Genomic DNA, 21,976 nt, shown 5'->3' with positions numbered 1-21,976 from the left:
TGTTCATCTTACTCCTCCCCCTCCCTGTGTTCTTCTTACTCCTCCCCCTATGTTCTTCTTACTGCCCCATGTTCTTCTTACTCATCCCCATGTTCTTCTTACTACTCCCCCCATGTTCTTCTTACTACTCTCCCTGTGTCGTTCTTACTCCCCTCCCACCCTCCTTGTGTCCTTCATACTACCCTCCCCCCTCCCTGTGTCCTTCTTACTCCCCTCCCAGTGTCCTTCTTACTCCCCATTCCCCATTTTCTTTTTACCCCCCTCCCTCCCTCACTATGTCCTTCTTACTCCCCCCCTATGTTCTTCTCACTTCCCCTTCCCTGTAGCGTGGCCAAGCTCCTCTTCCTCCTGTCAGTCCGGCTGGGTACTGCGCGGTAACAGGAGATTCAGTTTACGGTTCCCGGCCGGACTAAAAGGAAGTGAGCACTCAGTGTGCACTTCCTGTCAGTCCGGACGGGAACAGGGTGACACAGGGTGCGTATGGCGCCATTATGGGTATACCAGAGGCTGGGCTGCAGAGTCGCATACTGGTAACGGCAATGTGAGTGGAGTCTGCTTGTTGGCTAATATTGTGGGTTTTTTTTTTTTAAACAGGGGCAGTGGTTTAGTAGAGGGGGTGTTGGGATTTAGTAGAGGGGGGACTCGGATTTAGTAGAGGGGGAGAATGGAGTTTAGTAGAGGGAGTGCTGGTGTTTAGTAAAGGGGGGACTGAGGTTTAGTAGAGGAGGATGACGGGTTTGTTTTATACAGTACTTTTCAAAATAAACGTAAGTTTATGCGAAAATTTACGTTTTTGTTTTTTTGCGGCCCACATAAACTTAAACCTTGTTTATTTGGCCTGTACTAGCCTTTGAGTTTGACATGCTTGGCTTACAGGATAGAGATAGAGTGGCTCTATCTCTATTGATTGTTTCTATAGATTTTCTTTTTCTGTTTGAGTCGATTTATTCTTTTGATTTTGTGTGATTTTGTTTTTTGTTTTTATATAGCTGTTATAGCTGTAATTTATTTTAACAGTATATATAGAATAAAAGTTAAGTTGTATTTCCCTACTACCTTCTTATCTGGAGTAATATCTATCCTCAATTTAACCTTTGTTAATTAGGGTTACCCTCTACTATTTTTCAGTGATTAATATTATTAGGCTCCTAACATCTCTCTACTAAAGTAATAGCTTTGCTATTTAAACTTCTACAGCTATTTAACCAACTTGCTCCATTTATTTTATGTTTAACGAGTTTACAATTATCTGGATTTGACATTATTCTACCTCTACAAGGTCTGACATAAGCTTGGTTGTTTACTTTACTGTTGTTTTGCTGCTCTAAATGTGCAGTAAAGAGAGAATGCAAAACATTTCCCTCCTGTCATTATTAAAATTAAGATTACTTCTTCATAAAAGCTAGTAATCTACAATTATTTTGACCAAAATTAATTAATGCATGTTCAGCTAATGTTTACTATTTAAAAAAAATACATAACTAAAAAGTGGAGAAATGTATGAAAATAAATTATCTTTTCACTCAATAAATAGTGGCGATTTAATATTGTTATGGCTAAAATAACAGACCATCAGCCATTTTAACCCCTTAAGGACTGAGCCAAATGTACACGTTGTGATGAACACAAATCGTAAACAAAAACTTGAAATTGCACTATTTGTCTGTTCAGGCGTAATTCACCTCTTTCATATTATGTGCACCCACACTTATTATATATCATTTTATTCAGGGGAAACAGGGCTTTCATTTAACATCAAATATTTAGGTATAAAACATAATTTAATATGAATAAAATATAAAAAAAAATGGGAGAAAATAATAATTTAAAAAAAGTTTAGACATTCTAACTGTGAATGTCATAATACTGTTTGCTTTTACTGCAATAAAATACACATATTTGTATTCAGCGAGGTCTCAGGTGTAAAACAGTACTCCCTATGTACAGGTTTTATGGTGTTTTGGGAAGTTACAGGGTCAAATATAGCATGTTAAATTTTTCCGTTTTTTTACATTGATTGGTTACGTTTTTGAATTGAATTTTGGCCAGTTCAAATAATTTTTTTGCATTTTTCACACATAAACAAATATTAACACTAAATTTGGCCAGTGTTTGTGACCAAGTGGCTACTAAAAAGACTGGACATACATTTGCAATAACTTGGGTTGTCTACTTTTGCAAATGGTATGCCATCATAGGGGTAATTCTCATTCCTGGGCTACCACATAGTCTCAAAGGCAACATAACCAACCTGGCGAATTTCAATGAGAAAAAAATGAATATTTGACTCGGTAACTTTTGAAAACACCATAAAACCTGTAACGTCGTTAAGAAATACCATCTGTTAATTATATTATTGTTTGCTGTTGAAGTAGAATAAATGCATATTTTTATAAAGAACGTCAGATTGTGTATTAGTACTTTTCATTAATATAGATGTATATTAATGTAGCGAGCCTTTCACCCAAGAAGAAATATCTACATATAAAAGACTTATTCAACGAAATAAACACAGACCAGTTATAATATTGATGAGCCAGCCAGACATTTTTTTCTGGTCTTTTCACACTTCCATTAAGGGGGGGGGGGGAGATTAGCAGAGGAAGAAAGAGACATGACAGAGCAAAGCATTATTTGTGAAAGCATCTTGAATTGAAGTGTGTGCAGACAGAAACAGAAAGAGAACCGTGTGTATTTATCAGAAGACAAGGATTTTTCAAATCACAAAGACTGTTCCAAGATTATTTTCTACAACAGACAAAAGCACGTGTTATAAAGAAAGCAGCACAAGTTACTACATGCATTCTGCAAGCAAGCATGTGGCAGGCATTGGCAAGCGTCCAGAAGAAAATCCACAGTGCGCAGCAGTACGAGTGAAGGCAGGCGGTGTGGTGCATTAAAGATTATCTTGTCTGGTGAGTAATAATGGATTTTGTTACTGATATTGCAGAGAAAAGTCAACTTGATTTTGTGTTTAATAGCTGCTATGCAGATAGTCAATTGTGGGCAATTTTGGATGAGCAGTGTAAACAAGCAAATTCAGCTATTGATAATAAACTGTTATGTTTAAATGAAATGAAAAAGAAGATTAGAAATGTTTTCAAATTAGTAGAAACATTTGACACAATGATCCTTAGAACAGAAATGGCTCCAACAAATTTGCAAGTACCAACACAAGTAAAGGTGCAAGATTTAAAAAGTACACAGACAGATATTAAAGATAAATCTGTATGTGTAACAGAAATTAAATGTACTAAATCTGATAGACTTCAGGCAAATGTTTGTGACTTGGAAGAACATTTGGATCTTAAATCTGAACTGATTTGTAAACTTAGAACTGAAGCCAAACAGTTGTGTGTAATTACAAGGAGTGATCATAATTTGATACCAGAGCCAGTTGATGTTACAGAAATATAATCACAGTCTGATTTGCAACGTAGAAAATTGTTAGATAAGGCTGCAAAACTGAAATAAAAAATTCAAGAGCAACTCATGAAAGTTACCAAAGATATTCCTCCATATAATCCATCAATGGATGCCTTTGGTAATGCAGATGTATTTGAGTCTAATGTATCTAAACATAATTTGTTTAAAATATGGCTTCCAACATACATTGCACGTCGATTGACACCACCCATCAGTTGCCCGTCTGATGATGATGGTGAAATGGTCCATGGGAATGAACGAAATAGATTGACACAATTAATAAGATTAACAACAGGAAATGAGCATGTGGATATTGAGATTTTAGAACAATTAAAACCAAATATAAATGAAGATGTATTCAGTTTCCTTTTAAAATTTGAGCTTGCATACAGGTTGGCAATGAGTATTCCTGATGATCAGACACCAAAATCTATGGTAAATGCATTTATAAAAAAATGTAAATATCTTGATCCAATATCAATTGCATGTGCACTACAGTGCCAAACTATGGAAGAGGCAGCAAGATTTCTAGATAGGGTTAGGAAAGAATCCAGACAACAAACTGTTAAAAAAAATCTGTCTGTGCAATTAGAAGAGACAGGAGAGAGGAACAGCCCAGCGTCAGGAAGAGCCCCCCTTACTCGCCTCCTGCAGCTGTTAGATCACAGACAAAGCTAAGAGAAGACCAAACTTTTAACAACTCCCACTCACACTATGAAAAAACTTGACACATGGTCTTGTCTGTTTCTATTGCAATAAGCAAGGCCATATAAAAAGAAACTGCAGGAAATATTTTTATGATTTACAATAATGGGATCATGGCAAATCAAATGGATATATTCAAAATAATCCTAATATAGAGAACACCAGAGATTCGCCATATACTCCTCTGATAAGGCAATTGAGAGAAATTGTAGATTCCTCAAATACAGGAGACAGACAGGGTGTGATTTTTAACATGTCTAATGAGGCTGACTACATTTTAAATTCACAATGACAAGCTAAAGGAATCAGGCCATGTCCACTTGAATTTTTGGCTCAATTAAATTTAGATGGATGTGGTAGACCATCTATGAAATGTTCTTTAAAAGGTTATGACACATAATTTCTAATTGACACTGGAGCTTAACTAAGTATAACAAGTTTACAATTACCTTTATCACCAAGTGCACCTATATGTACAATTGTAGGATTTGACAGAAGTGGAGGATCTATAGCAACATTAGTGAATAATGTTACTTTAGAAATACCTCAGTGTTTAAAAACAAAAATTGATATCTGGTACTGCAAAAATGTTGATAATAGCATAGGCACAGATGTAATGCAAAGAAGAGGTTGGATTGTTGATTTGGGAAACAAAGCTATTTGGAAAGATGCTCAGGGTAGGAAACCAGTGCTATTGATTACCCCCAGATTCAATTGATTTTATTGCAAGAGTCATTAATGATTTGGAACAGAGAGAGGTGATTAAGAAAGAAAATAGTCTATGTAACAGCAACATTTGGCCAGTGTTGAAAAAAGAAACAAATTCCTGGAGATTAACAATTGATTTAAGAACATTAAATAAATACACACCACCTTCTGCACATGTAGTAGCAGAAACCTCAGATATGTTGTCACGATTGATGTTGTTATGGTACTTTTTGAAAGTAAACCAAAATGTTCAAATGTCTATCTGTTCCTGTCCAAATCAATAAAATTAAATTGCGTATATACGCTGAAGTAATTAAGTCTGACACGCAAGGTTCAGGTTAAAATAACTTCGAGAAAGTTTATTGGCAAGTGAAGAAAAAGCGGGCGCGCAGGCCCTTTTAAGAGGCATTTTGCGTCATCATTGATTATTAGAATATCAGCAAATAAACATCATCAATTGGATTAATTGTTAAGTGTCGGTGTTAGTGTCTTACCTATTGGTTCAAAAAATTAAGAGGTTAGTCCCGTGTCCACCCACCAGAGGTGGGATTATTCTGGACACGGGTGGGGATATGGGGGTCCTAAGCGTCATTTTACACGGTCAATGATATCAGGCTTTATGTCCAGGTGCAAGGTCTCTTATGAATAGAACATTTCATTACTACTGTGTTCTGTGGCCTTCAAACTATACTATCTTACAAATTCTAAGGAGTAGCCAGCAAGTCTTAAGGAGTAACCAGCACCTCCTGGTATTTGTCCTTGCAGGAAAACACAGTCTTTGTCTACTGTACTAATTGGGTTGAGAAGTTCAGTCACGTAATGTAGTTTTAAAATGAACAAGTTAAGTCATGAGGACAAAATGGAGGATTGAAGAAGTCAGGTTAAGAGGACAAAATGGAGGATCATCACAGTATAAAGTTAAAATGGAGTTAGTACAATAATTCAATACAAGTACAATAAGGATTTTTTAATAATCCCACATCAGTCCCCCCTATGAAATGTTAGATTCTAAGAGATAAAAACTTTATTATGTTAGTATCAGAAGACGTGTTAACCCAAAGGCACAGAAACCCCGTGGCCGCTAGCTAGGTGTTAATGCAAAGTGCAAGTCTGTCCCTAGAGCTGACCCTAATAGGCTAACTCATCCATCAGTATGGCTCTCGAACACTTCACACCCATGGGTATCCCATGGCAGCTAACCCACCACTTCTCCGCACGGGGCCTTTACCATTCACTGACAGATGCTGTCCCTAAGCTAGTCCCTTCCTAGAATTCCTGCACTTTATCAACAAAAGGGATTGTTTGCAGCGGCAGACAGGGTGAGTTGACGTCTTGGAAGTCTTGGTCATCAACTTCGAGATGGGTGAAAGTGGGGGCCGCTTGGTCAACAGTCTTCATGAGGGATTTTCTCAGACATGGGAGGACACAACAAAAGAGAAGAGCAAAAATAAAAAGAAAAATTAGTATAGCCATACCAATCTGCATTAAAGCCTTTTGCCATCCTGTCATCCAACCGAACCATCTTTCCCAGGGATCTTTTATCCCAGAATTCCTTTTTAATTCTTCAGACAGGTCATTTAATTTTTCTATGGCTAATGTAACTTTACCATTAGGGCCTGTGTTTTCTGGGATATATGTACAACATGTCATGGTGTCGGGCAAAATTTTACAAACCCCTCCTTTCTCGGCTAAGATCATATCTAGGGCCATTCTATTCTGGAAAGTCATTTGGGATGTGGCCTGCAGCTGTTCGGCCAACCCCTGGAGGGCGTCTCTGGTGTAATTAACAAAACGCTGTTGGTTGTAATAAATATAATTTATCCAGTTTAAATTCATGTTTGCGGTAACTATGGTAAAAATTGATTCAAATCCTGCAGCAACCTCATCTCTTGCTTTAAACTCATTGGGTACCCCCCTAGGCACCCCAATGGCATCAATGTAAATGTGAGGGTCAAAACTTCCTTTTACTGGGGCTTCACGTTTAACCTTAGTGTGGCTGGGCCCATGGGTGTTGAGGTGTGTGTCAGAGATAATGTGTATAGGCATAATGGCCTTAGTCAAAGTACACTCCCCCCACCACGCTGTGTCCATTCTGGATCTTAACTGTAAATCCCCACACAACCAGTAAATATCTCCTAATGACCTAGTGTGATGCTGCAGTAAACGTACAGGAACAGTTCGGTATGTAGCACAATAGCCTTCGGGAAAGTTACCCACAAATTTACCAATCCCATCGTTCATGGCATAGCAAGTGTAATTACCTTTATATATTGTAATACCATCTGGGGGTTTGACATCCTGGGTTAGGAGAGGATACTCCTTTGTCCATGCAATACATATGGACCTGTTAAAATTATAGTGATAGGCAAAAAGGCTTAAAACACATTCTTCTATATCTACTGGTAGGATTAAAGGCACGGTACCCAGGTGAGGCCGGGCACCGCCACACACATAACATGCAGTTCTATTATGCTTATTGGCATTATATTTCATCCATTCTAACCATAGATTTACATCATTAAAACCTGTTTCAGCGGCCATGGTATCTTCAAAAGTGGGGTTAGCAATGGCCATCATGTCTTGAAAGGTCTGGATATGAGGTTTTAATGGGTTAGGGACCATATGGGTGGCCCCTTGCCACTCAGAAGAGTTGCACATATCTTTAAGGTAGAAATGCCCTAACTTTTTATAGGAACCCTTTTTCCAATACATTCCCATCACATACTGGTCTGCATCTGTTGGGCTTGGATGCTCAATGTTAAGAATTAATTTCATTGGTGTACTCCCCCCAGGCTTTCTCAAAGTCATCCTCTGGAGGAGGGATCTACCATGATCATCTACTTTAGATACGGCACTTTTTGGTTTGTAACCCCAGGCAGGCCCGGCATTCCATCCCGCCGCCCCCCAATGATCACAATTGTGCCCCCATTGTTTGTCAACTACACAAACATATGGGTCTTTCGAATGAGGGATATCTCTATAGATGCTCTGGATTTGTGGTGTGGGAAATGGGCATTCTACAATATCACAATAGTCAAAGGTATAAGTAGCCACCTGGGTGCACGATGAATTATACCAGAAGGTGTACCCACTAATGTCTTTGGTAATGGCTACTTGCTGGGCCTCCATGAGGCTAATTAAGGAGAAGATGTACCAGAGATACATGTTTGTGCGATATTCGCTTCCTCTGGGGCAGGAGATTTCTTGCAGTGGGAAGCGTGGATCCAATTTGGCCTACCGGCCAATTTGACGGAGGTTGCGGTAATCAGGAGAACTTGGAATGGACCGTCAAATCTTGGTTCCAGGGTATTTTTCCGCACAAACTTCTTGACCAGGACCCAATCTCCGGGAAGTAGGCTATGGGAACCTGTATCCAATTCGGGATCTGGAATTGAAGAAAAAACTTGGGCATGTATTTTGCTTAGGACACTTGCAAGTTCAGTTACATAGTCTACTAAAACATCGGATTGAAGTTGCAACTGCTGCGGATAATAACAACCTAGTCTGGGTGCTGTCCCAAATAGAACCTCATATGGGGACAGTGAATGCTTCCCTCTAGGTGTGTGCCTAACACTAAATAAAGCTATTGGTAGGCTTTCTGGCCAGGGCATCTTTGTTTCTTGTGACATTTTTAACATTCTGGTTTTTAGAGTGCCATTCATGCGCTCCACTTTACCACTACTTTGTGAGTGGTAAGGGGTATGGAAGGCTAGAGTCACCCCTAGGGCAGTCCAAATTTCTTTAGTCATAGTTGCTGTAAAGGCTGGGCCTTGATCACTCTCAATGACTTCTGGGAGTCCGAATCTACATACAATATCTGTAAGTAGGCGCTTTGCGGTTGTTTTTGCAGTGATATTGGTCACTGGGTAGGCTTCTGGCCAGCCTGAGAACATGTCCACTATTACTAGTGCATATTCATGGGGCCCACTCTTGGGCATTTGGATGTGGTCAATTTGAATTCGCTGGAAGGGGTACATGGGCTTTGCCAGGTGTTTCGCAGGCACCTTAATTGGTCTTCCTGGATTGCATTTTGCACAAATGACACAGGCCTTGCAGAAGCTATTGATCAATGTTGTGATTCCAGGTGCTTCATAATACTTCTGTATGAGGGCGGTCATCAATTCTTTTGACAGGTGTCCAGGCCCATGTGCCCATTGGACAACTGCTGGATACAAATTTCTGGGAAGGCAAAATCTGAAGTTGTTGTAATATATTCCGTCCTTTTGGACAGCTCCTTTCTTTTTCCATTTCTGGATTTCTTCAGGAGTGACTGCAGCTTGCTGTTCTTGTAAAATTCGCAAATCAGTAGGAAGAGTTTGCAGAGCAAAAATAGGAACTTCTTCTTCTTCTTGTCCGGACACTTCTTCATCCACTTCCTGTAGATCCCTGGCCGCTAGCTTAGCAGCCTGATCAGCTAGATGGTTGCCTTTTGCTTCATCTGTATCCAATTTCCCATGGGCCTTGACTTTCAAAACGGCCACTTCTTCGGGAAGTAGGAGGGCATCCATTAGCTCCTTGATTGCAGTGCTGTGTTTGACTGGTGTACCGGCGGTGGTAAGAAATCCTCTTGTCTTCCAGATTAGGCCGAAGTCATGTGCCACACCCAAAGCATATCTTGAATCTGTATAGATGTTGGCACGTTTTCCTTCGGAAATTTTGCATGCTGAAGTCAGAGCCTGTAATTCAGCTTCTTGCGCAGACATTGCTGGCGGTAAGGATGATGATTTGATGACTTCGTCTGTTGTGGTTACGGCATATCCTGTGTGATATGTTCCTCCTTCATCGGCATATCTTGATCCGTCCACAAACAGGGTAAAATCCGGATCTGGTAATGGATTCTCATGCACAGTTGGTAGGTGCACTGTTTCCATTTTCATCTGTTCAAAACAGTCGTGAGGTGTTTCTGGGTCATAATCATTCTTTATGACCAGGTCTTGAAACTCCTTTTCCAGGAAATGGCGTGGCCATGCTTCTAGAAGGTCAGTTGTTGGGTATTTGGCAATACCATTTTTCTGTAGTTGTTCTTCATTCATGGTGGCCCATAGTTTTGCCATGGGCCCAAGATCATTCCATGACCTTGTCTTCAACTTGGTAACAGGAATATGTGGGATAGCAGTATCCCAATGGCGGTAGAGGTAGTTGAGTTGTTGAGGTAGCTGGACCAAGACCATGCTATTACCTTCAGAGTCACAATAGAAGTCTTGTGCAGTGAGCTTTACATCGGTCCAGTGGTAAAGCTCATCTTCATAGCAAGGTTCGGGAGTAATGTTTGGCTTGTACCACATGGTACAGAAGGCGTAATCCGGGCCTTCACAAAGAGGTGTCTCATCTTCATAAAATGTCAAATGTGGATGCATGACTTTCTTGATACATCCACAGAGCAGATAAATGTAGGTTTCATCTGTGATAAATCCATAATAGATACCCCCCTCAGGGAGTGGAAGAAGAGTGGACGGATTAAGCACTTGACATCTTTGGATGGAAATGTTGTCAGGCAAAAGAAGATGACACTGTAGGCGCAGGTGCCTGGCTGGAGACACGTGCTTGAGCTGGACTTGGTTGATAATAGCAGAAATGTCATGAGGGGCCAAAACAACCAGAGGGTGGCCAAGGACCAGGTCCGAGGTTCTTTCTATGAGCTCTCTAGCGGCAAAAACAGCCCTGAGACAGGAAGGAGTCCCTCTGGCCACAATGTCTAGTTGACATGAGAAATATCCAATAGGCCTTTGGCGGCCTCTTAAGTCATTCGTTTGGGTGAGAACTCCTGTAGCGTGGCCTTGTCTTTCAGAGACAAATAATTTGAAGGGTTTGGAGTAGTCAGGTAGGCCCAAGGCAGGAGCAGAAGCAATGGCACGTTTTAAAGCATCGAAATTGTCCAGAGCTTCATTGGTCAGACAGAACGGGTCGGACTTAAGAGCATCATAGAGAGGTTGCATAAGCAGAGAGGCTTCTGGGATCCCTGCTCTGCAGTAGGAAATGAGGCCTAGGAAGGCATGAAGAGACTTTGAAGTCCTTGGGGGTGGAATGTCCAGAACAGCTTTTACCCGGTCCCGGGTAAGATGTCTGGTACCTTGAGATAGGCAATGTCCAAGGAAGATCACTGAAGATTGACAGAATTGTAGCTTGATGAGTGACGCTTTGCATCCCTGTTCTGCCAAATAGGAAAGAAGACTAATTGAACACCTTTCAGTAGTGGGAATATCATCTCCACACAGCAGTAGATCATCCACATACTGAAGCAGGACAACTTCTGGGTGCTCAGCTTGCCATGGGTCAAGAATGGTACCCATGGCCTTTGCAAATTGACTTGGAGAATTTTGTGCCCCTTGGGGCATGACAGTCCAGGTATACTGTTGCATCTCATGAGTGAAAGCAAACAGGTATTGACAGGATGGGTCCAGTGGGACACTGAAAAAGGCATTGGCCAGGTCAATAACTGTGAAGAATTTTGCAGATGGTGGGACTCCAGAGAGCAGAGTATGGGGATTTGGTACAAGAGGGGTGTCCAGGACGGTAGCTTCATTAACAGCACGGAGATCCTGAACCATCCGGTACTTCTCTGGCTCACCCTTTGGAGTTTTCTTTTTCACAGGAAATAACGGGGTGTTGCATTCAGATTTACATTTCACCAGGGCACCCTTCTCCAAGAGTGCCTTGATGTGGATAGAAATGGCAGCAGACTGGGCTGGTTTTAATGGATATTGTGGTTTTCTTGGTAACTTAGCTCCTGGAATAAGCTTTACCACCACAGGGGGAACATTTAGGTGACCTATGTCCTCTGGGCCTGAGGACCATAACTTGGCGGGCACCTGTGTTTTTAATTCCTCTGGGAAATTGGACCTTAATGCTGTTGCTTCCTCACGGGGCTTTTCTAAATGCAGCATCAGAGGCAAGGAGCACAGGGCTGAGGTGTCTGATACAGATAGAGGTGTGAACATTTCTACTTGCCCGTCTGGGGTGAAGGTGATGGATGCTTGCAGGCGTGAGAGGACATCAGCACCTAACAGGTTAATTGGGCATGTGGAGGATACCACAAAGCGAGCGAGCAGGCTAGAACCGACTCGTAGTGGAGTTGTTAAAGGGCTATGTCTCGGCTGGCCATCCACTCCAACACAAGAGACATCGATATTTGACAGGAAAGATGGGTCTGGCAGGTCTTGTTCTCGCAGAACACTACGGGCTGCACCTGTGTCAACAAGGAATGTGGTAGGGTGGCCTTCAATGGGCAAAGTCACTGTGGCAAGTGGCCCCCCTTTATCCCCTGTAGACACTGCCATTACAGGGGTTACAGACACAGGCTTGCCAGTTTCCTAATCATCTGGTTCTTCAACAATTGGAACCTTTTTCACGGTCTTGGGGCCTGGGGCAGGCTTGGAGAACTTTTTGGGTGCCCCTGGTTCCCTTTTAGGTTCCGGACAATCACTTCTGTAGTGTCCCTGAGCCCCACAATTAAAGCAAATTACATCCTCTAACTTGACTCCTTTGGTGCTAGAGGTGATGGGGGTAGCGCGGGCCACCATGAGGGGAGCTGGATTGGGTCTCCTTGGGGTCTGAACAGATTCCAAACCTCTAGCAACTAAAAGCAGGGTATCCAAGGGAACAACCTTATATTCAGGACGTGCAGCAATGATTCCCTTACGTATAGAGTCTTTGACACCTTGGACAAACGCACCTGACAGCATTTGTGAATGAATTTTGTCAGTAAGATCAAATCCTAAATCTGTGAACATTTGATACAGTCTTGCATGGAACCTTTCTACTGACTCTCCTTTATCTTGAATAACATCAGTGAGGCCAGCAGCCTGATCTGCAAGTTTGTCTTTAGCCCATTCTCTTAATTGGGTGCAAAACGTTACCCCGGAGGGGTAATCAACATCACTGGAAAGCAGATCTGTACTGAGGTGACGGGCCATGCTCGGCCAGTATGCATCCCCTGCTTTAATAGCACAAATGCTCAGCAAATCACGCCATGCGGCGGAATAGGTCTTTTGAATTTGAACTATCCCTCGGTAAAAAGGCATAGGCTGTTTTTCTGGGTCAGGGAGCGATTTCATTAATGCACTAGCTTGAGTAGGGTTAAAAGCAACATACTTAGGAGGGGTCCGCTCTCCCCGACCCTTGTGTCCAAAGGGATCATCGATAGAACGATGAGTTGAGGCTCCTGCAGCGGCTCCTGCAGCCTCCAACGAGTCCTGGGATAACCTATCCTCTTCTCCCTCATCTAATTCTATGATCTGAGCTCTCTTACGGGCAGGGCCCGAGTAAGGTGACAGGACCGGGGGATGAGAGGGGGTCCCGGATGCAGGGGTGGCTAGTGGATCATAACTAGATAGGTAGTCACCGGGAATTACTGGCATCAGGGCTGTACTGGGGGCCGCCATATTGGTGGCTGGAAAAGGTACTGTAGTAGGGTTAAGGGAAGAAGTGGCGGCCATGTTGGATGTGGGCACATCCGGGGCGGACTGTGCCGGACTGGGCATGACCGGAACCTGGGGAGTGGCTTGGGGAATGGGTAGTGGATATCCGGGATAGGGCAGGGCCATGGGATATGGGAAGGGGTAGGGCCAGGCTGGGGAGGGGAAGGAGGTGGGGTATTGAACTGGGGTGGAGATGGGAGGGAACGGAGAGGGATTGGTAGGGGTGAGTGTAGAGGGAGGAGCCGGGGCAAGGGTGGAGGAGGTGGTTAGTTGGGCGGATGAAGAGGGGAGGGGATCATTAACGGAGAGAGAGTGTAGGGAAGGAATGGCAGATGAAATATTAGGGGAAGGTACAGCAGGTAGCGTAGGGATGGATGAGGATGATGGGAATGTTAGAGACGGGGAAGGGGAAAAGAAAGATCCATCAGAATTCAGGACCGGGCAGACAGGGGAGGTGACGGGATGGGTGTTAGGAGGATCGGGAGTGGGGAACATAGTCAGCTGGCTACCACCTACGGCTGACTGAACCTTGGGGATAGATATCCCCTGGGCGACGTTTTGGGGCGCTGGCTGAGGGTAAACCCCAGTAACACAATTATTATGATACACAAACAATTTCACACCTTTGTGATTTATCTCTTCCTCAACCCAACCTTCTAACTGAATAGCCTTCGCTACTCTGTACCATGCTTCAGCAGTCTTTAATAAACCATTATCTGTAAGCTTGCCTTTCATTTCTGCCAGTAACTTACGCCAACTTTCTGGTTGCAATCTTCCACCCGTTGGCACAGTAATTTTACATACTTTTGCAATCTTTTCAACACCTTTAACCATCTCCTCACCCTCTCTGTTTTCTACCAAATCACATGCTAACCAGCCCTTACTGGGCTTGCTTAAATCCTGCCCCATAATCCCTTTACCCCTATACCAGCGTCCTAGATATAGAGAGAGAGAGAGAGAAAACTGAACAAGAACGTCTACAATGCTCGACTGCCACCCGAGAACCGTAGGACTTTCTCAGGTGCGTCTTCCCAAAACGTAGACTAGTCACTGAATCCGCCTACCCGGGGTGGTAGACACGGATTGGAGCGAGGTGAGAAGTGTGTGACCAATCACTTCTCTTTTAAGAGGAATGGGAGTGGATAGTATAATAATATAGGAAGTATAGAAAAGATGAAAGGCAAGGAAAATCCTTAGAGACAGACACAGGAGTTCATGAGACTCCTAATTAGACAAACAAGACAACAATACAATTGAAATACAGTGCATGCATCACAGTTCAAATGAAATCAACAATAATCCCTTTCCTTTTACACGTGCTTACTCCAAAGTCACCTCCCTCAACCTCGTAGTGTCCCCACTCGGAGAATGACTTCCTCAAGTCCCACTACCACAATTAAATAATCAGTGGACCTTCAACTCAACTAGAGCCGAAGGGTCCGGGTCAGGACGTCCCCAACTCAACTAGAGCTGGATGGTCCGGGTCAGGACGTCCCCAACTCAACTAGAGCTGGATGGTCCGGGTCAGGACGTCCCCAACTCAACTAGAGCTGGATGGTCCGGGTCAGGACGTCCCCAACTCAACTAGAGCTGGGTGGTCCGGGTCAGGACGTCCCCAACTCAACTAGAGCTGGATGGTCCGAAAGCGCACAGCGAAGCTAGCTAGGCTATCAAAGTGACACAAAATTGGATCACAGGAAACTATGATTCTACACAGATCCCACAGTTCCACAAACTTCTTTTTCCATACAGCCACAGCCACGAGGCTCCTAAAAGAAGTAAACAGGCAAAGAAGACCCCCAGGAACACATCCACAGGTCAACCCCCCTTTATCCCAAAAGGGGTAAAATACAAACAGATAGACAGACACACTGAAGACCCAGGCAAGTCCCCTCAGGTCCACCCCCCTTTATCCCAAAAGGGGGAAAACAAGCAAGACAGAACCCCAGGCAAATCCCCTGCAGGTCCACCCCCCTTTTATCTCAAAATGGGGAAACAGGCAAACAGTTCAAACACACCCAGGCAACAGATAGACTAAAATGCAGGTAAACAAGTGAGTAACGAGGCACCGGGCAAGATATTACCTGTCTTTGATGTCCTCCCGGGAAGCAGTCACAGACACGTGGACGGGTCAATCAAAGGGGCCGGAACATACCGGTGGCTCTGCAGAAGTCTCTACCGTGTACCTGGAGGTGATCAATCTCCTTTCCTTCCCCCCGGATTCCTCCGTCCACCCTTGTCTTCCTTAGGACGGCTCACCGGCCGGACATAGCCCGATGCCCCACGTTGGGCGCCAAGTTGTTATGGTACTTTTTGAAAGTAAACCAAAATGTTCAAATGTCTATCTGTTCCTGTCCAAATCAATAAAATTAAATTGCGTATATACGCTGAAGTAATTAAGTCTGACACGCAAGGTTCAGGTTAAAATAACTTCGAGAAAGTTTATTGGCAAGTGAAGAAAAAGCGGGCGCGCAGGCCCTTTTAAGAGGCATTTTGCGTCATCATTGATTATTAGAATATCAGCAAATAAACATCATCAATTGGATTAATTGTTAAGTGTCGGTGTTAGTGTCTTACCTATTGGTTCAAAAAATTAAGAGGTTAGTCCCGTGTCCACCCACCAGAGGTGGGATTATTCTGGACACGGGTGGGGATATGGGGGTCCTAAGCGTCATTTTACACGGTCAATGATATCAGGCTTTATGTCCAGGTGCAAGGTCTCTTATGAATAGAACATTTCATTACTACTGTGTTCTGTGGCCTTCAAACTATACTATCTTACAAATTCTAAGGAGTAGCCAGCAAGTCTTAAGGAGTAACCAGCACCTCCTGGTATTTGTCCTTGCAGGAAAACACAGTCTTTGTCTACTGTACTAATTGGGTTGAGAAGTTCAGTCACGTAATGTAGTTTTAAAATGAACAAGTTAAGTCATGAGGACAAAATGGAGGATTGAAGAAGTCAGGTTAAGAGGACAAAATGGAGGATCATCACAGTATAAAGTTAAAATGGAGTTAGTACAATAATTCAATACAAGTACAATAAGGATTTTTTAATAATCCCACATCAATGTCAACTGCTAAAGTATACTCAGTACTAGATGTAAGTAATGGGTTTTTCTCTGTTCCCGCTGAAGCATAGTTGCCCATACAAATTTGCTTTTACGTTTCAAAATCAGCAATGTGTGTTTGCTGTGTTACCCCAGGGTTTTCACAGTTCTCATACATATTTTCATCAGGCATTGGCAAAAGTTTTGTCTAAGTTCGCTAGGCCATAATGCTTGTTACAATGTGTTGATGATATGCCTTTGCAGACTGAAACTGAGGAAGAACACCTGATTCTGTTAAATGAATTATTTTTCCTTTTGCAGAATTCTGGTTTAAAACTGAACACACGCAAAGTAACACTGATGCAACCAGAGGTACAATATGTGGGTATACATATTGGTCCAGGACATAAGAAGCCAGTGCAGGAAAGAATCAAAACTATTTCTTCTCTTCTTGTACCGACTTCACACAAGGCCTTACACCAGTTCCTAGGATTAATAAATTTTTCCAGAGAATTAATTGAAGGGTTCACTGAAAAAGCCAAACTTTTATAGGATGTCTTGAAAAATAGTGAATCTTCATTTGGACCTTGAACAGATGAACATAAAAATGCATTTGAGGTACTTAAGAGAGACTTACAGGTTGCACCTGCTTTAGTGACAATACATCCAACTGCAACCTTTGCAATTCAAGTACATACTTCAGAGACGGCTGCCCCCGCAAAACTATTACAATTGCAGCAAGAGATATGGAGAATAGTGGGATATTTTTCTAAAATTATTTCCCTAGTGGAAAGAGGGCTATAAATTTGTGCCAGACATTTGGTAGGAGTACATTTTGCGGTAATGGCAACTGAACACATAGTGGGATTCAAGGACATAATTCTGCAAACACCACACACACCTTTGAAATTACTTCTTGAAAAAGGAATTCCAGGTGTGTCACATCAGATATTTTTTTTTTTATTACTCTTTATTTTTGTTGTGCATTGGTACAAACACAGGTATGCAATAATACATGACAGTAACGTGAGCATTGTACGGGGCACAAAAACTGCGTGTCATGGTAGGCTGCACATTTTTTTTAAAAAAGGAACAAGATATAATACGTACAATTAGGTTGACATAGAGTTGAGGGACTGCATAGTGAGGCATAATAATATGACAGAAAATTACATAAGCCGGTATCATAAAGCTTAAACTAAGTACACTTATACATCACGATAGCGTCAATGTGTTATATTATTTTTGGCGGCTGTGTGTATTAGGCGTATTAGGCATTGATATCATTATGGTCGCACTCTGGAACAGTAATTTGAAGTGTGGTCCAGATTCATTCGCTAGACAATGGTAACGTAAAATGATAGAACAGCATAAGTGGTAGCGTCTAAATAGGTTAAACATAAGGCATAACTAAGTTTTATGTGGTTGTCCCACAGGAGCAGTCTGTACACTTATCTATAATGATGTGCGCAATGATGGAGCGGCTTATATAGGCTCAGCAATATTTCTCCAGTTTCTGTATGTGCTGTAGAGGCAAGGTGGTTTAGGCCATCTGCCCTAGCCCCATCCCCATTATGCCCGAACGTCGAGGTAATAATAAAGCGTTATGTGTGTTGTGTTAGCCATTTCTGTTCTGAGTAGTGGTGTGATGTTGGGGCTATGTGTTCCTTCCCCCCGAAGGGATATTAAGAGCCATTCTCTGGTAGTCTAATATTACTATTAAGTGAAACCAAGGAATTTGCAAGACATCCTAGTAAGCCAATACAGAGCCATCCCTGCCTATCCATACACTAATCCCAGGTAAGCCATCAGAGTAGGAGGGCTGTTCAGACATTTGTTACTGGCAGTCCTGTGCTGAGACAAACCCCCTCCGTGGACTATTACTAGCTGTAAGTCTGAGGGGATCTTGTCATGTTAGCTCTTTGTTTGTTTCCGACCTGTTGGTTGCTCATTGGCAGGTGAAGGATCGTGGAGGGTGGGTCAGGGGTGTCGGGTTTGTGTTAGGGGGGTCCTTTGCCAGTTCGGCCTAGGTCTATGTGTGTGGAATGTTCCTCTAGAGTGGAAGGGGCTTGCATCCAGTAGTTTGGAGTGACGGAAGGGCCTAAGGGCGATGGGGGGCGGGGGGGTCTGGTCTGGAGGTAGAGGATGGGGTCTAGTAGGAGAGGGGGTGTCAGCGGGTCGGCTCCGGGTGGTCCCCCCCCCCCCGCCCCACGCCGGGAGGCATCCGGAGGCGGTTCCATCATATAAGGTGTCCTTGTGCACTATGGGGGCTGTTCTGTCGTCGTGGAGAGTTGTGTATTTCCGTTCCGGGTTGGGTAGATTGTTGTTAGCCAATGTGTCCAGTGGTACCAGATTTTCTGGTAGATTTGGCTTTTCCCCTTTGCGATCAGGATGATTTCCTCTATGTTCCTGATGTCTTCCACTCTCGCGATCCAGTCTTTGGTGGAGGGGGCTGAGCTCTGCCTCCAGAAGGTCGGGACGAGGCTGCGCGCTGCGTTTATCAAATATGGAATGACGGTTTTCTTGTAGGTCTTCAGCGGTATGGGGGTCATGTGGAGCAGATAGGTTTCTGGGGAGTATTCTACCGAGTCGTCTGTGAGCGCCGACATGATCCGGTGTATCTCTTGCCAATATGGCTGGATCTTGGTGCACGACCACCATATGTGGAATAGCATGCCCAGCTCCTTGCCACATCTCCAGCATTCCGGTGCGCATGTGTTGCCAATAGATGCGAGTTTCTCTGGGGTTTTGTACCAGTGAGAAATTAGTTTGTACCCGGATTCCTGGTATTTTGTGCTGATTGACGACTTATGCATCAGCGTAAAGGCGTTGGTCCATTGTTCTGTTGTCAAAGGGTGGCCTAAGTCTCGTTCCCAGTGTTTAGTGAAATACGGAAAGTTCTGGTTCGTTGGTGGTGTCTGCATTAGCCGATAAAGCAGCGATATGGCATGTGGTGGGGGGGCGGTTGGGTGCAGAGTGTCTCGAACGTGGTTAGCGGTCTGTCAGCTGAGTTTATGTTAGGTACTTGTTTGAGTCTGAGTGTAAGCTGGTGGTGTCTAAATCTTGTCAATAGATCTGGAGGTTCCGGTGTGGGCAGTTCAGGGAGTGGTGTGATGGCTCCGTTTGTGAGCAGGTGATGTAGGTTACATTGTGGCGGCAGTCTCAGGCTGGTCATTGTCCGGGCGGTGTCCAGGCCCCTAAATACCGGATTTCCCGTGATGGGGTAAAGGGGAGAGGTCGGTGGGGAGAGGTCTGCCCCGCCTGTATTTTTTTCCAGATGTGGAGGGTGGCAGCTATTGTGGGGTGGCTTCGGTCTCCCCTGGTCACTGGTGGTTTGGGTTGCCACGGGAGTGTTCGCAGAGGAAGGGTCGTGAAGCTGGCTTCTATGTTCGTCCAGAGTTTATCCGGGGGTGTTGTTGTCCATTCGATCACCCGTAGTAAGTGGATCGCTCGGTGGTAGGTGGCTAGGTCAGGGAGCCCAAGGCCGCCCTGCGGTTTAGGTTTGATCAGGATCTCGTATTTAATTCTGGCCATCCCGTTGTTCCATATGTATGTTGTGAAGGCTCTGCGCACCTGAGCAAAGAATGTCTGAGGGATTGGTATTGGCAGTGTCTGCAGAAGGTACAGGAACCTTGGGAGCACGTTCATTTTGAGGACACTCACCCGCCCCAGCCAGGTGATGTGAGGCACCGTCCACGTTTTGAGGTTTGCGGTCACCGTCTCCAGTAGGGGAGGGAAGTTGCGTTGGAAGAGGTGCGAGATATCAGAGGTTATCCAAACTCCTAGGTATTTGATTGCGTCCTTGCACCAGCGGAGTGGGTAGCGCATTTTAAGTGATGCTATCAGTGTGCGGTCACATCCGATGTGGAGAATTTCCGATTTTGTATAGTTGATTTGGAGATTTGTGAGGGCGTTGTACTGTTCGAATTCCTGCATAATGGCCGGGAGTGATGCTAATGGGTTCTGCACTGTGAATAGTAGGTCATCTGCGTACGCTGATATTTTGCTCTCTCCCCATCCGCCGCGTATGCCGTTAATATCTGGCCTTTCCCTAATGGCATTAAGAAATGGTTCCAGGCTCAAGACGAACAATAGGGGTGAGAGGGGGCAGCCTTGTCTGGTGCCATTCCGTATCTCGAACGGTTTTGACAGAGTGTTGTTTACGTAGACCCGTGCGGTTGGGTTGCTGTATAGAGCTCCGATCCATGCCCGCATGTTTGGTCCTAGTCCCACTTGTTTCAGCGTGTCAAACAGAAAAGGCCAATCCACCCTCTCGAATGCCTTCTCTGCGTCTGTAGATATCAGAAGCGAAGGCGCCATGGTCTTTCTGGCTGCGTGTATCAGGTTGATCACTTTGGTAGTGTTGTCTCGTGCTTCCCTGTTTCTGATAAACCCCACCTGGTCCGGATGGATCAGTTGTGGCAGGGTTGGTTGAATACGTAGCGCTATAATCTTTGCAAGCAGTTTTAGGTCCGCATTCAACATGACATGCGCACAGTCGTTATTCGGCAGGTGCAATGTTTACCCCAGCACCCCAATAACTTACAGACACCGTATTTCTGTTGGAATATAAAAGTCCACAGCTTTATTTATTATTATAAACAAGGTAACAAATTGGGGTAATTGCCACATAATATCAATTTACCCCCCATCCCCCACTGTACATAAATTACCCCCGGCAATGGCCCCGACCAATAACAATACATAACATTATAAATAACAAATAACACATAACACATGGCCTACCAAAGAGGCCCCATGTCCATAACTTTTTTAACTGTAGGGGTGTACCGAGACCCCCCTACACCACCTGGTTCGGAGCCACCGATGAGCTCGAACCCACAAACCACTTAACACTCCGGTCTAATCCAGCCTAACTTTAGCCTAACCACTTGATACTCCTCCTATCTTCCAATTACCCAAGCCCTATCCCGCCGCTGTGACCAAACGGGAACTCCAATACTACAGGGAGGGTGGGAGGGACAATTACCAGGTAAGTGTCAGTTCTGTTAAAATGTCCCTTACTCTTAAAATGGCTGCTTAATATACTCCTATCTTCCAACCCCCTTTTACAGATAACCACACCCCTTTAACTGGTTACTCCCCTGCCTACTCCTGGCTCTGTCAAGGCCCACTCCCCTGACTGCGCTGTTCCATGGGCTTCAGGGAGATTGGCCTGTAACTGAGACATGCGGTCGGGTCCTTCCCTTCCTTTGGTAATACTACAATATGCGCTAGTAGCGTGTTCCGGTCTAGCGTGCCACCGTCGATCAAGTTGTTTAGCATATTAAGGAGGGGTGTGGCCAAGGTCTTAAAGAACGTCTTGTAGTATTTGGTGGTAAAGCCGTCCGGTCCTGGGCTCTTCCCATTTTTGGTCAGTTTCAGGGCTAAGGATAGTTCCTCTGCCGTAATTGGCTCTTCCATGGAGTGTGCTGTTTCTTCGTCTAATTTTCGGTGGATATGGGTGTCTAGGTAAGCCTGTCGTCGTAAGGCGTGGTTGTTGAGTTCTCTTTCCTCTGAGTTTGTGCCCCACGGAGAGATGTTGTACAGTGTTTCGTAATAATTCCGGAAGGCTTCGGCTATGGATTTTGGCGTGGCATGAGTCGTGCCATTGTGGACAATTTTGTTTATGAAGCTTTTTTGTCTGGTCTTCCTGAGGGCTCTGGCTAGCAT

The sequence above is a fragment of the Pelobates fuscus genome, chromosome 1 (assembly GCF_036172605.1).
Source record: "Pelobates fuscus isolate aPelFus1 chromosome 1, aPelFus1.pri, whole genome shotgun sequence".
NCBI lineage: Eukaryota > Metazoa > Chordata > Amphibia > Anura > Pelobatidae > Pelobates > Pelobates fuscus.
This window is presented reverse-complemented; position numbering follows the sequence as displayed.